The following is a 20,892-nucleotide window of genomic DNA, read 5'->3' as shown; positions in this document are numbered from 1 at the left end:
CAGACAGATTTGTGTAGGTCCTCTTCACCCATGAAGAACAGAAAGATAGTAAAATATTTGTTTGTACCAAGGTTCTCTCCCCAGCTCAGAAAAAATACTAGTAAATTCCTGGTCCTTGCACCATGGTATTTAATCTTCACACATTTCTAGTCCTTTTAGTTCTGATCATTTTCGCAATAGGAAACAGCATGGGACTGACCCCTATGAGTAGATGTGTAAATCTCCAGAATGGCATATATAAATGCAAAGAAATGGAATTTTCATCTTTACATTTCTTTGATGAAAAAATACTCCTTGAGATGTTTTGGAAAATAAATGCTGAAAACTGGAAGCCCTAATGCTAATTAATGAGTGTTTCTTCATTTCCATATGTGTAGCTTATATCGCAAAGTAAATGACATCTGCACAATACATTTCCTCAGTGTAATTTAAATGTGAAATACAACATGAACCAAGCTGTTACCCCTTATGATAACAGCATATAAACACTAACATAAGAGAATCTCAAGGATCCTGGGTCCATTTCTGCTCTAGGTTACAAATATGCAACCCCATTGAAATCAATGGAGTTGCACGCTTGCAAATGAGAGCAGAATTTGGACAATTTTTACAAGTTGTTGAATGTGGGTATTGTAACAAAAATTTGGCTACCCTGCTCATGAAACACCACTGCCAACCAACTCATGAGCAACATCTGTAGTAATTATGGGGCAGTCAAGACTCTTATTCTTGAAGCTAGAGAATAGCATAGGAGGCAAAGTAGAGACCTAGGACTGGGTACATGGAAAAAAATCAGAATCAAATGAAATAAAATAAAAATTTTAAACTTTATTGCATGGGAAAGTCCTGCACTTATTTCTTTTGGGAGTGGACAGCCTGTTCGTATGTATATAGGACTCTGAGGGCCCAATTCTATTCTCACTGAAGTCAACTTCAAAACTCCCGCGGACTGCAGAGGTGCAGGATCAAGCCCTAAGAAAATTAGACTAAAAGAACTGGAAGCCATATAGTGCATTATGGGCCTGATCCAAAGCCCACTGAAGTCAATGCGAGTATTTCAATTTCCTTCAGTGGGTGCTGGATCTGTCCCTAAATGAATATGTTTCTAATATTTTAGAAGAGAATTCTAGCCCTACTTTAGCCAAAGAATGGAAATTAGCAAGATTCTGTCGCAGAAAACAAAAATAAGGGGATAGTTTAGATAGTTTAACCAGATTTTCTGGGTGGAGATTAGAGGAATCTCCTTTCATAAAATTGTGTATGCATCTTTTCTAAAAAGTTATATGAGCAGATGGCCTTTAAGACAAGAGTGTGAGAATATGTTATATTGAGATACCATGGTGATAGGAGCCTTAAAATATGGCAGAATATAAACAAATTTAGATAATACAGGTCAGGGAGATTAACAATTATTTTGGTTGATGTACTACAAACATGCCAGCACCTTTCACCAGTTGTTCTATTTTGCCAGGATATTGTCAACTTGCTAGTAAATTGGTGAAAATGTTCTCCCTTCTCTTGTGGTTTGAATTTCCACTGCGGCCCACTCTTAGTGGGTTGAGCCTTTTTGTTAACAAACTTGAGGCAAAATGTCATGCCTACTAAAGTGAAATTATGTGTAACGATAACTACCCCAATGTGTACCAAGCTCCAGCTGCCCCTATTGCTCTTGTGTCCTGCTGAGCTGCAATCTCAGAGACTGTCCAACCCGTTATATACAGCAAGTAGAGATGGCAAGCACTGAATAGACAATGACAAGACTGCACATTCTGATAGCAGTATTGAATAGACCAGTGTTTCTCAACCACCAGTCTGTGGACTGGCACTGGTCCCCGAGATCTCTCTGACACAGTTTAGGATGGCAGCAAATTGGTCCCTGGTATTGAAAAGGTTGAGAAAACTCTGGAGTACACAATGTTATGTATGGTAGATTACTCCATTTCATGGTAGCATTATCTGGCTACATGAGGCAGGTCCAGAGACTGCTTTATGCTTACCAGATTTAGTAATGAGCTGATTGTCTATATGTGACATAAGCTAAATAAACAAACATGCTAGCATTTTCACGAAAACAATCAATGCTTTATATTCATATGACATAAAAGTCTCCCTTTCTAATTAATAATAGTTTTGAAATTAAAACTGTTTGGGGAAAAGAAAAGAGCAGAAATGAAAGAGGCAAACTAGGAAGATGATAGCATGCAACAGGCTGGGACTGCAAATGAATGTAATAGAAAAGCAAAACAGAAAGATCACTCAGTTGGAACGAGTGAATGACAAGGACAGAAAAGCGTGACAAGAAAGTCATATAGCAGTGATTCAGGGAACCTAGAGAGAAAGCTACCAGCTGATGATGCCCAGGAAAAGAATTACATCAGGGGCAGAGGGAAAGAAATCTAGTAAAGGCTCCATCTACTCTACAGAAAAAGCTATGTTTAAGCAACAAGACTCCAACATGCTCATCTCACATTCTTCTATGTGTCCACATAACATCATTTATCCTGGTATATTTTTGTGCCAATTTTGTTGGCCAGTCCACGCCTACCATGCTGCACACTGTGTTAGTGCATCCTGGGAAAGTTTGTGCAAGTATCCCATAATGCCTCAGCTACTAATGTCAGAGGGCATAGGATTTTAGATATTCATGATATAGTGCAATCCATTTTGGGATAGCTTCCCATGCAGAATTGGAAACTAAAAGAACTGGTTAACCCAACTACACAATCACAGTTGTATGGTTCTGTATGCTGATCAGAAGAAACATGTTGCAACCCAGTTTCAGCCTAATTGTGTTACAACCCCAGATAATGAACAGGTTCAAAATACAGTACAACCACACAGTTAGGAATCATGGATTAATATTTTGTGAGTAGACACAAACCATGGGGGGAATCAATTGTATAACAACCTAGTTGAAAAATCAGTTAAAATGTGCAGTGTAAAGTCTCATCTATATGTTAACTCCTCCCATGTTCAGGAAGGTTACAATACAGTAGTCTTCTGACAATGCTGAAATACAGTTGTGTCTTGCAGGGTAGACGTGACAGCACTGTATTTTAACTGTGTTCCCAAATAGTGCTACAGCTCTTCAAAAGTTTGAGATTTCAGTCAATAGATGTTAATACTGCAAGAGCAAATCATGTTTTAACCATGCCAATGGGCTATTGTTTTTGTAACCAGCTCAGCTCTGGAAAACAAGGAACAGTTGGCCCGTTAGGGCCAGATCCTGCTAGGTTCTAAACTAGCGTTGGACTTTTTAGTTCCATTTAAATTAATGAGAGACGGGGCACTCATCACCCAGCAGCAGGTGCTTAGTGTCTCACAGGATCATGACTCCTAGTCCTAATTCACTAATGGTATTAGTTCCTTTACTGCTTGTTCTAAAATCCAGACTGTGACTAAATCCTTACCATGTCCTCAACACTTCTCCTGCTTTTGCTTTCTCCACAGAGCTTGTGAAGGAGCATGCTACACTCTTCCTTTTGAAAATCAAACTTGCTACTTTACCTCACTCTTGGGAAAAATAATAAAACAAAAATACAAACTACTCACTTGATATTTACCATCTCATCTTCAGTCTCTTGCTCCTCCTCAGCAATGTTTTAGAGAAACTAAATTTCTCTTTCCACCAGCTGTTTCAGTTCAGCCGTTGACCTTTTGCATTCGCTGATGCTGATTTCTGACCCTTTCTCAGTATTGAGAATAGAGGGCCCTTCTCTCAGTGTTTAGCAATTTATTCTTTCCTCTGATCACAGATCCATCTCTTTTCTCATCCTACTTGACTTCAGGGCAGTTTTTTATACTATGGATGGTGCTATCCTTCTTTAGTTCCTCCAGTGAGAAAATTGGGGTTTCCTCTCTTGCTTTGAATCTTCTTTCTTTTATCAAAGCTTTCCCATTTGTAGTGAACCAAGATTTTACACCTACCCTCTATCTCCTCCGTTACTGTAAGATGCTCTCCTTGGGCCTCTTCTCCATATAACTTCTCCCTTGGGGACAATTCACTGCTAGCTTCAAATGCAGATACTATCTATGAAGATGACACACAACTGCGCTTCTCCTATTCTCTCTCTATTTTCCATTTTGCTGCCTTTCTTGGCTCTGTCAGCTCCTAGCTACATGATAATGTCCTGAATCTGAATACTTCAAGGAGGAAAGTCCATGAGTCTTTGTCTCATGTTTCTGGCTCCACTATCAGTCCTTAACTGACACATTTCTCTTCTGTCAAAGCAGTTCTCATTTTGGTGTGTATGCACTGAATGGTTGGGGGAAAACTTGGTACACAACTTCAGGAATGTGGCCTTCCATACCCGAAAGTTCTGCATCATTCCAGGTTTCAGTGAATACTTACAGCAGCTGTCCAGTTTCATTCACTGCTGCCTGCATCACCTACTCCTCCTCAGTATTCTCATTTTCCCTGCTGCATGGCCAGCCACTGTGGTGGTTCTGCAAATACAAAAGAATCAGTCATCCTGCCTCTGAAATAGACACAAGAGCTCCACTAATCTGTTCAGCATCCATATTTCTGATGGCGAGATGGTGAAAAGATTGAAAACCTACACGAAGGAGGGTAGACTATGGGATGGACCAGAGAGAAACATGGGAATTTTAAAAACGGTTTGAAAAAGAGAAGGTTATAGGATGGAACAGAAGAAATGGTGGGAACTTGACCCAAACTCCCACAGTTCCCTAAGAAGTGTGCCAGTATCCCACAATACACTACAAAATTTTCCCACAAAGTAGTGTGCCAGATAGTTGTTCAGGGGACACGGTGATGGCAACCCACAATACCACATATCTTTTGCCAGTACAACCTGGCACTGTGAGGTAGCACTGCACTAGCAAAAGTCAACAAATGTGAATGTGCTCTACAGCTATTTTTGGCAGACGCTTGCCAGCAGACATTTTACCAAGAAAACTTTCTAGTATAGACATGGTTTCAGATACCATGGCCAGAAACCTAGAAATTATCATTCATAAATGATCTTCATGCTGAACCTTTTTCACTTTTTGAATCTTCTCTGTCTATAAGTCTATTACTGGATCATCCATATCTTGATTTTATCTCTTGTGAAATCTTGATCTATGTCCTGTTGCAATCCTCTCTTCATGGTGTTCCCAAATTCCTATGATCTAAACTCAGAGATTCTAAAATGCAGCAATCTGGCTAAACTTTCCCTCCAAGAACTGGAAACATGTCCTATCCATGATCACCTTCCCTGGCTTCCCCTCCGTTTCTGAATCTACTTCAAAACTGTTCTTTTTCCCTAAAAAAAACTCCCCATGGGCTCACTTTACCTAACTTCTCTGACCCATCATCCAGCTATTATCCTGTGTGTACCTCCAATCTTGACCTCTTCCCCTCAATTCTCCATAGCTGAGGTTGCTTTTTTGCTTGTGCTGTTTCATCTATCTGGAATTCTCACCTCTCCTATCTGCCTTCAAGCCATTGAGTCATTCATGCTCTTTAAATCTCATTTTAAAACCTTCCTTTATGCTTTAATTTACAGCTGACTGTGTGGTTATGTGATACTGTGAACTGAAGACGCTATATAAAAATCACTATATAAAAATAAGATGTGGTATATTGTCTCAGCTCTCCATGGGAAAATAAAACTGGTGTGACATATTGCACAGAACTACAAGATATTCAAAATCTGGAGTTGACTTTTTATAGGGGAAATAAAGTAGCTAAACTAAACTAAAAGCAAATGACCATGGATGTATTTGATTAACTGACTGACATGACTATATACTTCTAGTGTCCACAGAACAATAAAAAAAGGCTACACGGTAAAATTTATCTCAGTTTAGTAAGCCAGAATCATTCTTGTTTTCTCCATAAACTCCAAACATCTTCCTATACAGGAGTGGGTAGAGTGGAGAGCTGAAAAGATGAAACTGTAAAATCTTTGTAGCATCAGTCAAATAAAATAAATAAATAAAGGAAAAAATACTAACAGATCATGCTGGTTTCAGTGAGCAAAATCTTTTAATTAGGCTCACTTCAAAGGGGATGCCACAGGAATTCTCCTCCCTCTCCACAGAGCACTCAGCTGCAAAGTTGTTTGAATATAAGGTAGCCTGCGACAGTGATTTAGTCGTGAAATATTCCTGGAATGGAAAGAAGCCACACAAAGGTCTTGGAGCTCTGGTCCGAGGTAAATAATACGTCAGGAAACTTGTAACAAACAATGACACAAACCACAGAAACAGACCTGCCAAGTCTAATTTATTTGGAAGGTGGTTCCATCCCTTATTCCGGACCAAGGCAGCTTCTGAAGGTAGCTTTTAAAGAGTATGATTCTGCAATATGTAAGGACCCTGACACATTTTAAAATAGAATCGCTTGTTTTTAGCTCTCCCCATTTAGATCGTCACTGTTGGAGGCAGAGCTCTGCAGAGCAATATATAGAGGAGGGAGCACTGGTGCCCTGGCTGGGGAGTTACTGAACATTTAATGCATGGGGATGGGGGGTGGGGGGTGGAAGAAGGGGGGCATTGCCCTGACCTAACAATACATTCTTGTCTCGTGTTATGATTCATGTTACAGTTGCCACAAAACTGCTTCCTATTTGGCACTTTGCCCCTTGCCTTCTTCTTCCTCCTTATCCCTCCTCCCTCCATCTCCCCTTTCTCCTTCCTACCCATCAGCCCTACCCCCGCCACCCTTTCCACATCCCCGCTCTCCTTCCCAATCTCCTAGCCCACACTTGCCGCTCGCCTCCCCACTCCCCATAGCCTCTGCCACGCTCCCGCCCTTAGCTCACCTACTGCCCACCCCCCTCTGCGCTGCACCCCATCCCCCCTCTTGTGCTACCCCGGCTGGCTCAGGCGGCTGCGGCGCACCGGGGCGCTGTCCCTTTAAATCCCTCTCTGTCCAGCTCTGTGGTTCACGTCGCCGCCGTCCCCTGTAATAATTAGTTGCGGGAGCCGGTGCTACCCTCCCGCCCGCCCTCCCGGCTCCGCCAATCAGCGCCCGCCCGCGTCACTCTCAGGGCAACGAAACAGAAAAAAAAAAAAAGTTTCGTAAAGAGCGAGCGAGCGGGGCCAGCGGCGGCGGCCAGGCGGGGTGGGGGCTTCAGCGGGCCCCGGAGCCAGGTAAGAGCGGGTGCCAGGCTACGGGGGCCCGCTGGGCGGCTCCCCAGGAGGGGCGGCTCCCCAGCATGGTGATGGGGGGCAAGCTGCTCTCCCCCCTCCCCAGCCCCGGGCGTAAAGGGACTAGCGGCCCCGGCGTGAGGGGGGCGCCCTGGCCGCAGCGGGGCCCTGGAGAGAGGAGTGGGGCCCCACCGCAAGGGGACCTCGGGAAGAGTAAAGGGAGGCGAGGGGGTGCCCCCCCCATAGGGGAGTACGGGGCCGGTGGGGCGCACCCCTCCCATACACAAACATAGGAAGTGAGTCTCACCCAAGGAAGCTGCTGTTGCCCCCACCCCAGTCCTTGGGTGTTTGTGTGGATGAGTCAGGTGAGCGTCCAGGAAGGAGCACCTGGCTGTGTGTCTCAATCTCTAGGACTTCCTGTAATTTGTGGGGCACGGGGGGGGGGAATATATGGGGCTTGGACTCAGCCTGTCAGATACAGGGGGTTGAAGGAATCAAAATTGAGTTCCACACTGTCTGTTGTATTTAATTGGTGGTTTCTCCCTTTTTTGAGTTGTTTCTTCTCTCCCCCCCCCCATAACCCCCAACACTAATAGCATGAAAGCCCAAGGGCAACTTTATAAGGGTAAAAACAACGAGGAGTCCTTGTGGCACCTTAGGGACGAACAAATTTATATGGGCATAAGCTTTTGTGGGCTAGAACCCACTTCATCAGGTGCATAGAGTGGAAAATACAGGAGCAGGTATAAATACATGAAAAGATGGGAGTTGCCTTACCCAGTGTGAGGTCAGTCTAACAAGACAATTCCATTAAGAGCAGGATACCAACGGAGGAAAAATAATAAATTTTGTAGTGGTAATGAGAGAGGCCCATTTCAAACAGTTGACAAGAAGGTGTGAGTAACACTAGGGGGAAAATTAGGTTTAGGTTTTGTAATGACCCAACCACTCCCAGTCTTTATTCAGACCTAATGTGATGGTGTCCAGTTTGCAAATTAATTCCAGTTCTGAAGTTTCATGTTAGTCTGTTTTTGAAGTTTTTTTGTTGAAGAATTGCCACTTTTAGGGTAGAATTTCTACTTGTGTCCTTCAGTGACAGTTCCCCTTCCCTTGTTGTTACTAAACTTGTTTGCAGGTATGTTGGCTTCTACTGTAGGGATGGCTGAATTTCAGAGGTGATGTGATTAGTCTGTTTTGTAGAGTGTTATGTGATCTTTCTGAAGAAAAGGTGCTATATGGAGGTGGCCAGAATAGAGTGTCTTGACTTATTTAACCAATCCAAAATTATTTTGAGAGAATTTTCATAAATTGTTTTTTCAACCAGCTCTACTGCCATGTAAACACAGGGGGACTGCTGCTTCTGTTGTAAGGGTAAGGATTGAGTTTGTATGCCTGTGGTTTTTATACAGCAACCAGCACTCCATTGAGGGCGGGGGGGGGGGGGTGTTAGGGCCTTAGGACAGTACTATAATATAAATATTGATTACTAGGATGGCTTCAATTCAGAACACCTGGCTGTTTGGGAGCATGTGGATGAATTTTGCTTCCTGAACAATCTAAATTGTGGTACTAAGCTCCTAGTCGAACCAGTGTGTATGATTGACTTAGGATTTCATTTTAAAATATTGCATTTTTTCTAGTCCTTACAATTGTGAAAATAACCTTCCAAATGTAACCTTGATGCAGTGCTCTCTTTCCAGTCTCTGAAAAGCCTGAAATGCTAGGTTTGAGTGGTGTGAGCATCCCCTTTTGTCTCAGTGGGTTGTTAACTCTGAAAGAATGACTTCTCACTGATCTTTTTTTACACAAGTGTGCAGCAAATGTATTTATGTAGTGGCAGATACTCACCAGGAATGGTTGTGGCAGAAGCGGCTGCACCTCTTTTTCCCAGGGTTTATAAACGTGTACTACTAGGTATGTCTCGCACGGTTGCACTGCTTTCCCTAACTCTTTGTCTGCACTTGTTCTGTGACTGAAATCCGTGCCCAAAAGGCTTGGGGGGAGTGGGTAGAGAAATTAGTTGGTGGGTTTTTTTCTATTCTGCTGCGGGTATATAATCTACTTTCAATTATTGTCAAACTTCTATTAACATTTAGTGTATTGAGGGTATTATATATCCCTAACTTTGTAGCCTTGACCTTTAAAACTGAAGTTCAGTCCTCTCCATTTCATCCAGTTATTCCTTGTGATATCCTTCTGGTTCAACCTTAAATAATTCCTTTCTTGGTGTGTTTACACTCTCTTTGAATTGTAGATGGTTAATCATAATCTCATTCCCTTAGATGATTAGCAGAGTTATATGTATCTAGTCCTAAACTTTCTTTAATTTCTTAACCATTTTCTTCAGGCTTCTTAATGATTTTTATTGCTGCTCTTTGAATTCTCTCTAATCTATTGATATCTTTCTGGTATTGAGGTACATAGAAATGTATTTTGCACTAGAAATGGTCTCCAATGTGTCCTATAGAAGGGGATGGTCCCCTTCTATCTAGTCCAGGGGTTCTCAAACTTCATTGCACTGCAACCCCCTTCTGACTACAAAAATTACTACACGATCCTGGGAAGGGGGAGAAGCCTAAGCCTGCCTGAGCCCTGCTGCCCTGGGTGGGAGAGGAGTGGGGGAGGGGCGTGGGCCAAAGCCTGAGCCCTGCTGCCCTGGGTGGGTGGATGGGAGGGGTGTTGGGCCAAAGCCTGAGCCCCGCCGCCCCTGGCAGGGAGCCAAAGCTGAAACCAATGGGCTTCAGCCCCAGACAGGGGCCTTGTAACCTGAGCCCTGCCACACAGGGCTTGGGCTTTGGCCACTGGCAGTGGAGCTTAGGCTTCGGTTTTGGCCCTGGGCCCCAGCAGGTCTTAAGTCAACCCTGGTGATCCCATTAAAATGGGCTCCTGACCCACTTTGGGGTCCCGACCCACAGTTTGAGAACCCCTGATCTAGTCCATAATATACCTTTTTGTTCTGCCCAAAGTATCATTGTGTGGTATGTGTATAGTGTTTTTGTTCATTTGCTGTATATCACTGCAAGCTTATCTGATTTGATATTCACTACTGCTCCTCTATCACTTTTGGTGTGACTGCTTTTCAGGTGTCGCCTTCACCACTGAATAGTTGTGATTTTTTTCTTTCCTCCAACTTTCATTACTTTTTTTTAAAAGAAATCCCAAACTATTTCCTGCATGTATTTATGTCTTCAGGTCCCTTTTGTATTATTTTTTTGTCTTCATAAGCAATTAGTTTGGTATATTATACATATGGAAAGTGGCTTCTAGTTTGTCATAGTTTTGCTCTCATAACTCAAGTGGTGTATATTAGAAAATGTAAGAACTTACGGTGTTTATAAATTCAACATCTGATTACCTTAAACTCAAACTGTCTCCACAAAACCCCAAACAAATAACTTACCACTCTTTTTAAAGTTATCAGTAGAGGACAGAAATATTAACACAAGCTACTGAGAAGTTACTATGGTTACTGATTAGGATACCTCCTGTTCCTGTGAAAATGTGTGCTTTTGTGTAGCAACTATATTAATCACTTCTCTTTTAAAGAATCGTAAGTACACTTGGCAGCTAATTGGGATAAAGTTATGCACCTGGATCTTGAGTAGCCTTTCTGAGTCAGGTGTTGAACAAATTTTGGCTTGTTCTATATAGGCTTACGGGACATGCTTATTTCAGTTTAGAGAAAAGGGCAATACATTGATACTGTACATACATATTCTTAGGCCATTGAATTCAGCATGCTCAACCATACTGTAGGATACTGCTGTTGCACCTGAGCAAGATGGCTGATGTCAAGGGAATGCTCTGGATCCTTCCACAGGGGCTGTAGCCAAAAGGCATGATGTATGATGTCTACCACCAGAGCTTTCACCTATATAGTTCTATAATAGTCACTACTCTTTCCTGGTCCTATTGAATATCATAACCCTTGGGAGTGATTGAGACTTCTTGAAGCTACAGTTGTCAGTAAGATGTAGCCAATACTCAACTGTTTATACTTGGTGAAATCTCTCTGTCACCCAGGTATCCCAGCATCTGGGTTTGGAACTGTCTGAAGCTACTCTGTCCTGTTTTATGCTCCTAGGCAGAAGGAAGCACTGTAAGGTGCTTTCTGTCACACTGACAATTTGGGACTATTGGAGACTTCAGGGTATTTAATGTATAGGGTCTTTCAGGATATTTTGTCAGACTTTCCTATAGCATCAGTCACAAAAACCCGTTTGACCTTCTATGGTTAGCCAGGCATCTAAGGGCTGGACTTGGTCATGTGCACTTTTGTTATTTCCAGACTTGATTGTAGCATTGCAGTATATCTTGGGTTGAAAGCATCAAGAAAAGCACTAGACTGCGATGTTTACCAAGAGCACATCTATATACTGCTCATTCTGCTAGCTTCCTGTTGAACACATAGTCAGCTTCAAGGTCTTGGTCCTAATCCTCTGGGTTTACCCTAGAATACCTGAAATACTGCTTAACCATTCAGGCACTTGACTGCCATTGACGGTTTTGCTCCTTTTGAATAATGGAATTGTATATCACTAAGGAGAAGCTCATCTGCACAGGGAAGAGTTTGTTCTTGGTGGTGGAATTCACACCCACAGGATCAAAGGATGAACACTAACTTCAAAACTTTCAGCTGAAAATGCAAATCTCCATTCTTTGATCTTTCCACACAGCTTCTCATAACCTACTAGCATATCTGAAAAATGGAATCTCATGCAACTAACTCATGGAGGAGCAGGTATAAATAGAATACATCAGTGATGTAAATGACTCTCTCTTTTGAGGATGATGCCCAGATATCATGCCCATCACCATGGTATAAGAAAGTGAACAGAATAGTGTTTGGAATATACTTTTGAAACAATTATTTGTATGTTCATGTAGTTATTTCACTAGTAGTACAAGTAAGTCATCTGTTGAGAGAATGGCTATTTTAATAGAATAATTTAAAGTATTCAGAGATAATCTGGTGATCAATAGATATACTATTTTCAAAATGATAAAGAATAGTAAACTGTTTGTATATAGTAACTTCAAAAGCATAATTACTGTTTGTGTAAATATTCATAAATTTTGAAATTTGCCTGGGGTGGGAAAGTTAAATATCTGCCTTTTAATTTTAAGTTATGGTAATAGTTAACAGTGGAAAACAGGTTAAAAGTTAGAGCTGCATTTCTTAAAAAAAACACACCCAAGAATGAACCCCATAAGAGTACTGGCATATTGACAGCCCTGGAGGCTGAGGACCTTTTTCCACAGTGCAGGTACAGCACATGAAGGCTGTAGTTCCCTACATTGCTTTGCCATTTATTAACCTGTAGAAACCTAGAGGTAAGTGTTATGTGTTTCCTAAGAGTCCTTCACAAATGGTACCAATTTTTGGCAGGCTTTTGTGATTCACACATGTCCATAGGGACCTGGACTGTGACTGACATGTTTTTACATAGATCACCGAACAGCCATCAGATGAAAGCTTTTGATCACTACCATTCTGTTCTGTTTGAACTGGAGACTTAAATGTAACTGGCTCAGTTCTTCTTTTCCTGAGCTATCTAGTCTCACTAATTTGCTATATCTTTTATGTATCTTAATATTGCAGCAGAAATAGACTTCTGGGTTTTCTACAATTAAAATAATCAAATGAGACTTAGGCACCTTCTTTTCTTACTCCTGTCCCCAGAGCAAGTTACAGTAGCAGCTAAAATTTGAATTTGTCTTCAAGGCTGCTCATGCTCAGAGCTTCCCTAATTAAGGTTTGCAACTATGATGATCACACCAGTTTCTGCTGTCTCTGACGATGTTAAAGAGCAGCAGAGGCTTAACTTCCCTTCTGAGTTTGAAATACAGTGAATTTCTTCAGACTCTGATCCAGACGAATATAGGATGTGTGCAGAAATTAAACCTATGAAATTGGTGTCCTTCATGCTCATTTTCAACAGTCCTGATTGTGGTTGTCTTTGAGGCTGGACAGGGATTTGAGCAACAAAATTCTAACCTGGATGTCTAATCCCTAAATTCAGCTGTATTCACACATGAACTTTGATATGTAATAGATAAGAATCCAAGCCAGTTGTGTCCTTATCTCACTTCTCTGATTTTGGGGGGGTGTTGGTTTACTTCACAAGGGCAGCAGACTATTCCCTGGCCCACTTAATAAAAGTAGGGTATCCCTGGACAAAATTTTCTCCCCTTTTGCTGCTATGCAGTGTGCTATTTGTTTGGATGTTGCAGATTGCCTGGTGGTGGCTGCATTTCTGTGGTGATGGATAGGTATGGATTTTTAAAGCACTCTGGGATTCTTCAGGAGGAAAGGTACTATGTAAATATATGCAACCTTATATTGTGTAAGCGACAAAACTTGTTTTTAGGGCAGAAGATGTTGCCTTTCCAGAGTAGGGTGATTTTGATCGTAAGATTTTTGTGACTGCAGCTATTTTTCTCACAGACGTGCAACTTCATGAACTCCAAACTGAAAGTTAGAAGTTTGTCCTGGGTATCGTGACCCTTTACAATTCTTAGTCATGTTGCTTTATTTGCCTAAACTATGTTCTTGCCATCGATTGCTTAGATTGAGTTGCACTTTTATGATTTAATGCTGTCTTTTGCAATACAGCTGTGAAACTGTATGAAGAGGATCTGAGTAACTTTATTCTTAATGTTCTGTGCGTTCAAAGTACCGAATTCTCACAAAGCATCTTGCGATTAGGCCTCTGAATTGACTTTTTCAGTTAGTATATGAGACACTATAATACATTGTGCAGATGTAGAGCCTTCTTAAAGTTAGCCCTTTTATAGTGGTTTTTTTTTTAAAGAAGCTTTTTTTTTAGAAAGTGGTGCATGCATTAAAATGCAGCCTAGTACTTTGCTGTAAATATTCCCCTCGAATGTGGGGGGTAATATAGTATTTTTCTATGACTAACTTATCTTGGACTTTTAATCTATAATAGCAAAATAGTTTAGAGGGGCCCATTGCTCTACAAATACAATCTTGGAGACCCTATTTAAAACAGTTATCCCTCAACACTGTTGAAATTGGCATCCATTTTGCAGTATAGCCTAGACCTTAATTATTTCAGAAGGAAAGCTGCTGCAATGGAGTCTTGAGGAAAGAGGGGTGAAAGAGGGCTGGGAATTGGCTGTTCTCCCTGGAGATCTGTTTCCTTCTCCTCTCTCCCTCCCTCTAACTTTTCTGTTGTATTAAAAAACCAAAATTACCCCCCCACACACACACACACACAAACAAACAAAAAAAAAACCACGACAAAAAGTACAAATGTGCAGATAATTCACAGCTTGTACCATCCTGGATATAGTTTGAAACTGATGAAATATTAAACCCATGAAAATTTTGCATGTAATACAATACTAACTGGGCAAACTGTGGTGGCACTAAGAGGGGGAGGTATCCTGTTCATCTGTCAGTCTCCAGATTACAACATTTTCTGGGTTGAGTCAGGGAGAGGTCTTCCTGAAGTGATCTGTACATTTGTGAGACATGATGTGAGATGCCTCTTTATTCTGTGTAATTTTTTCCCCCTGAATGTCAGGCTTGTCAGTTAGGTAGACTTTTTTGGCTGGTGGGGAGAGAACTGTTCAGATTTTTTTTTTTTTTTTGCAATGATGCCTAAGATCTTGATGATACAAACTGACAGTATTTTGTATTATACAGTTATGATGTATAAAGATCAGATTAATGGAATATTTAGTCATAATCTAATTATCAGATCTAATTAGAATTTTTTTAAAAAATAGTTTTAAAATACTGTTAAAGATTGGATCAGCAAAAAATAAAAACCACGGACTGTCTGACACAGAAACATACATAGACCCTGGTAAGATCTAGATATTGGCTTCCACACTATGGAAACACTTTTGCTGAGTCATGTCTTAAATTAGCAGAAGAAAGCAGGTTGAAACAAGTGACTGACTATTCATATTTTCAAGTTTAGATTACTAAATCATACCTTGAAAGTTACATATAGTGTGCCTAATTTTTCAGTTAGTTTATTCTGTGATTTTTAAATAGTGAATTTGTTCCTGAAGCTTGAATTAAATTTTATCCTATATTAAAAAGCAAGTAGCAAAGCTTTATATAGGTAGAATTCTTTCAATTTCACTTCATGAAGTTTTACAGTACATCTAGTTCTTTAATAATAGACTGATCAGATATGTCAAAAGTATGTATTCTTTAACATCACTTTTATATTTCTAGGTAAAACCCTATGAATCCATATGGTTTTGAGTGCTATGTTCAAGATTTGGAGTGGCAAAGTCTAGGCTTTCACTGTTCAGTTTTATGTAATGTTAATTGGTATGAAGCTGGTCAAAATAATGTAATAAAATGCTGTAGTTTGGCACAACTGAAGACTTGTGTGCTGTTTCTTTAAGAAACCAGCTAGTCCAGGGTGTTTTAACCAGCTTAACCTAACCTGCTAGCAAGGAAAAGTTCTTTAAATAATGGATATTAAGTTTTACCAATGAGAGATACTAGTTTTACTGAAAGGGTGGAGTTTTTTCCATTTCAGCCACTAGAATTGAAGAAGGTGGGGCTTTCTGTTCAGGTTAGGTTGCTCAGGAGTACAGCTTCCAGTGAAGTTAATCTGGGGTGAAGCAAACAGAAAATTGTGCAGATTTTCTTGGTAGGATTTTTTGTTTGTTTGTTTTAATCTTGTTGTATTTCTTCATTTTACCCTTTAAGGCACTTATGCTTATGTGTGCGCCAAATTTCATGATTGTTTTGTTTTCCAGTGCTGGCAGAATATTAAAATGTATGCGGGGAAGCAGAACAAAAGGGCTCTTTGGGCAGGAAATAAGCTGTTGAGAGATGCAAACTTGATTGAGTTTCTTTTATCATTTATTGCTAGTTTAAAGTTTGGTATTTTTATTTGGGAAAAGTGAAGTTGTACAACAATATCTTACCTAGTTGTGTTAATTGTAAAAAAATTGAGGATCATGCTGCTGTTTTCTATAATGTTGTGTAACTCCAAAAGAGCTTTATTTTTAACTCTAACTTCTCTGGTTCTGATGAGACTTGAATTAACTGAATGTGACAGTTGCTACTAGATTATACAATGATAACATTTGTTTAAAGTCATCTGCCTTTGTTTTAAGTCATGTCCATGATTATATCACTTAAGATTGATGCTATTTATTTTTTGTGTTGTACTTTAAAAAGGAGAAGAACACTTTGTATAGATTTTGGTGTATTAGGAACAGTGTATGCAAAGAGGTTTAAAAGCTAGATTTAATGTATTCTAAGTCCTCCCCCGACCCCCCCTTCTCTTAATACAACTTCCTGGAATATCAAGGACCATCAGAGCTCTGATTTTAAAAAACAAAACAAAAGGGGGCCAGGGAGGAAATTAATTCTTCTTGTGTTTGTTGCAGCCGCTGTCCTTCCAGCTGAAGATGGGGCTTCCTTCAAAACTAATCAATACCCTATCACCCTGAATCTTATGTGTTGAGCATAGTGTGGTGGTTACTTGTTGTTTGGGAGCGGGGTGAGGGTTATCTTCAGTTTCTGCACCATTTTTTTTTTCCTTTCGGCTTTCATATTTAGGGATGAGTTTTTAGTAATACCTTTTCTCAGTGTCCCAAGGGTCTTCAGGCTTGGAACATGCTATAAATTAGTATTATGGAGAGGAGTTTCTGTTGAGTATTGCAAAGTGTTTACTGTGATCCCTTTTTTATTCCTAGACAGAGAGATCAGATAGTGCCCAAGTCTGGGTATTTGGTTCAAATGCAAGGCATCCTTTTTTTTTTGTTTGTTTGTTTTTAAAAGCCTTCCCTAATTTGCCCCCCTTCCTTCACAAAAGAGTCTGTATATGCATGTGTGCATGCACACACAGTTGTATTCATGCAACCTGATCCTTGGGATCAAAGAAATACTATGTTATGTTCTCTGACATTGATTAACTTTAATGCTTAGATACCAAGTTGATGGATGCATTACAAATAGCTAAGATGTGGCAGTACCTGGAAGTTTGGGGAATACAAGAACAGACATGAAAATCAAACCAGGATCTTCCAAGTGACCACGCAGAGCATTTCACAAAATAGTTAGACATGGTCAACATAGTACACTTCACACATTTTCAATTTTCCATTAGTTAATTTTCTTTAAAAAAAAATTGGATTATAAATAGGTTTCATTTTTGTCTAAGTACATCCTAATACAGTGGCATCTCAGGCTTGGTTTGGTATTTTATAGGCTTACACACACTTAATACATATTCTGATTTTATTATAGCATAATTTTATTCACTTTCTAAACTTTTTTGGAATGTGTTTCTCTACTAGTAAGTATTATTACAAAATGCATGACCATCAAACTATGGAATTATTTTTAATACTCATCAGTAGCTCTACTGGCCATTCTAACTGCCTTTGGGCCAGATGCCTCTTATTTAAATGGCTACTCCTTAATTAGAGGAGAAAGGGAGTACTTAGACAAAAGTTGACTTTAAGTGCAAAGTGTCACAAATATCTTTCAGCTGAAGTTAGGCCTTAATTGAGTGACCAGAGTTCATGTTTCAAATGAAAGCAAAAAGAAAAAATAAACGACAGGCTTATATTTGTGCAAACTAAGCATATATTATATGTATGTATATTTAATGTACACAAGCAAAATCATACATATTTGTGTAATATTAGATACTAATTATGCAGAATGCTGCTTTTACTTAGCTGACATTTTCAGCAGACTTTTCCAGTTTAACTTATTTCAAACCAGTCAGTGGTTGAAGCAACCATTCTTTAATTTTTCTTCTATATGATCTACCTAGCTAGTAAAGAAGGGACCAGTAATTTTCCTGATGCATTAAACTTTCAGAAGTGACCTGTTCCAAGTTTTCACCTCATGTATATAATTCTGATTGGCCCTAAAGGATAAACGTACAACTTTGCTGGCATGGCTGGAGAACTTCTGTATCAAGATACAGCAGGTAGTCTTGCCTGTATTCAGAATTGTAGATAAGCAATCTGAATACATTTGCTAGTTATTCCAGCAATTTATACTAGTAAAACATTATCTTACACTGTGACAAGTCTTCTACACACTGAGGGGTGTGTCTTCTGTGTTCGAAGATTCATGTACATACTACTTACGTCAAGATGGAAATTTACACATCTGATGTAACTGAAGTTTACATTCTCTTTAAGATTAAACTCCTAACAGACACTTAGGGCTAGATCATGCTTTCTTCATCCATTCATGGAAAAGAGGGCAAAGGCATCGGTGACCTCATGGACCCATTCTTCCTCCCACCTACCTGCTGAAATCACTCCATGGAGTAGTGATTGGATGGCCCTGCATTGAGCATGGGTGTAGCTGAAGCACACTGACCCCCCCCCCATCCCCCCCCGCCCCTTCAGCCCTGTGTAAACTACTTGGGAAAGTTAGTACAATTTGAGGCTGTATTGTATTTCCCATGGAACTTCCTTCATGGTGAGAATACTGCTTTAAGGTTGTCCAAACTAGGAAAAGTGGTGTAGTATTAATATGTTTGTAAAAACTGCATTGTCCATACTAGAATTTTTACCATGTTAGCTACCATCTATTTTCCTAGTGAAGACAGGGCCTAAATGGGGATCCAAGGGGCAGCTTTGGTTGTTGGTGCTGTGCTGCCAGCAGGTGGATTAGGGATAGGATACTGGAGGTACCGAGCTCATACATAAGAACAGGGACTTCAAGTAGATATCCTTGGCTTCCCATGGTGTGGAATTTTGCTGAGGAAGAGGTTGACTATTTTCACACAACTTTGTTACAGTATAATCAATCAATAATATGACCTGTAAAGCAATAAAAAATAGCTTTCGCTCATTTTAGCTGCATTAAGATGTATATAACAGAGCCTTGAAAAGTTTCTTCAAACGTGGGTTTTTTTTCCTGCTTGTTTTTTTTTTACTTTAGAAATATCAGAAACGTTAAGTCCTTCCCTGATTTTGTTGGATGTGTGAGGGTGTGTGGAGGCTTTGAGCTGAGGGGGTAAACCGCAGCTCAAGGAGACATACCCCTGGTGTGCTAAAAATAGTGTATAGCAGCATGAGCAGAGGGAGGGACTAGTCACCCTGACTATGTACCCATCCAAGACCCTAGTAAGTACTCAGGCAGCTAACCCCTTGTGCTGCTGAGGCTATATTCTGTTCTTATTGAGCTAGCATGAGTGTGTCTCCTTGAGCTGGAATTTATACCTCCAACTCAAAGCGTAGACATACCCTCAGATATATGTGGTAACCTCTCAACCCTTAATTGAAGGGTGGGGGCAGGTGATCTATTATTTCAACTGTGTTTATGGGGCTTTTGAGTTAAATAGGGATTAGCAAAAACCATGCTTTATACAGTCTAAATGAAAAGCATTTCCCTCCCTCAATCAGGCCTCACTTTCTTATTATGCTCCCAGTTCTCTAGTTGTTCATAATCTTTCAGGTAAAATGGGGTAAACAAGACACGAATTTTTAATGTTACATACAGAGAACTTTCTAAAAAAGGTTTTATTCATCATGAAGAAACAAAATGAGTTAAAACCTAATTTCTTCCCCCACCCCTTTAAGACCGCTTCAGGCAACTTCTTGAGGCTCTTTGTCAAATAACTGAAGCCTTGAACTTAAAGGCGCGTCTTCACTAGCAATGTTAAAGCGCTGAGCTCTCCCAGTGCTCTAAAAAAACCACCTCCACAATGGGACTAGCTCCCAGCGCTGGGAGCACAGTCTACACTGGCGCTTTACAGTGCCGAAACTTGCAGCGCTTGGGGGTGTTTTTCCATCCCCCTGGGCGAGAATGTTGTAGCACTGTAAAGTGCTCGTGTCGACAAGCCCTTACATGCTAAACAAGCTGTAGGGATTTAAAGCTTCATATTTGCCAGAAGGTGGTGATGAGGGGTATAAGAGGGTGAATATTTACTTCCCATACAGTAGTTTTTAAATGGGAAATCCATAGAAGTTACCCCTTCTGCTGTTAACCTGTCAAGATTTGCAGAACCTGAACTTGTCTCTGCATTCATAGTTTGGGCTTCCTGTGCACAGGGTGATTCCTGGTCAGCCATCTTATGTTGTGCCATGACACATTTGTATCGTAACACTGGCAAATACCACATCCTGAAGGATAGCCTAATATGTAGTAATACCATGTTTACTGGACCAAACTCTGAACAGCATGGCTGGCCTGGCGGGCTCTGACAACCACCCAAACAGTTTTAAGTAGCCCATGTTTTAAGACAGTAATGCTATGGTGTGCCTTCTGTGATTCATAGTGCTAATTTGTGTAGCCACATGAGGTGTTGGGGGGAGAGAGAAATACAAATTCAAAGCCAAAAATTAGGCCAAATTTTTAGGCCAAAAATTAGCTATTGCCAGCATACTTGAATGTGCTGTATTGGACTTCTGAAATTCTTTTACTAATAACTATTTTCAACCACAAATGTGTGTCTGCACTACACTTAACTTTGGCAAAGATGCTCATGCTCGGCGTGAGCTTTCGTGAGCTACAGCTCACTTCATCCGATGCTCAAATAAATTGGTTAGTCTCTAAGGTGCCACAAGTCCTCCTTTTCTTTTTGCGAATACAGACTAACACGGCTGTTACTCTGAAACCTGTCCTTAATGGTGTAGTACTTCTGTTGTCCAGTAGAACATTGTTTAAAGCAGCTTAGGAGGACAGGTGTGGCAATACAGTGAACATTTCTTAACAAGAGATCTGCAGCTTTTTGGTAAATTGGTATGTCTGTTAAAGGGTGAGAATGCAAAATGAGAAGTTGAAGGTGGTTTTTCTTGTCTAGCTTCCCGAATTCAAGT

At 40.4% G+C, this 20,892-nt stretch overlaps 1 protein-coding gene across 4 annotated transcripts in view; it reads left to right on the top strand.

Annotated features, from left to right (window-relative positions):
* Positions 1-7,023: 7,023 nt before the first annotated feature.
* ZFAND6 (zinc finger AN1-type containing 6) overlaps positions 7,024-20,892 on the top strand; it is a 48,819-nt gene continuing 34,950 nt past the window's right edge. For 3 of the 4 annotated variants that reach the window (XM_073304119.2, XM_073304116.2, XM_073304118.2), the window contains exon 1: positions 7,024-7,101. The gene's annotated coding sequence lies outside the window, so the exon portion shown is untranslated. Of the gene's footprint in view, positions 7,102-15,642; positions 15,741-20,892 lie in introns of those variants that run through there. The other variant, XM_073304117.1, reaches the window with a different exon arrangement.

This window comes from Lepidochelys kempii, chromosome 10 (genome assembly GCF_965140285.1).
Source record: "Lepidochelys kempii isolate rLepKem1 chromosome 10, rLepKem1.hap1, whole genome shotgun sequence".
Lineage (NCBI taxonomy): Eukaryota > Metazoa > Chordata > Testudines > Cheloniidae > Lepidochelys > Lepidochelys kempii.
The sequence above is the reverse complement of the archived record's forward strand: the minus strand, read 5'-3'. Positions and strand labels throughout refer to the sequence as shown.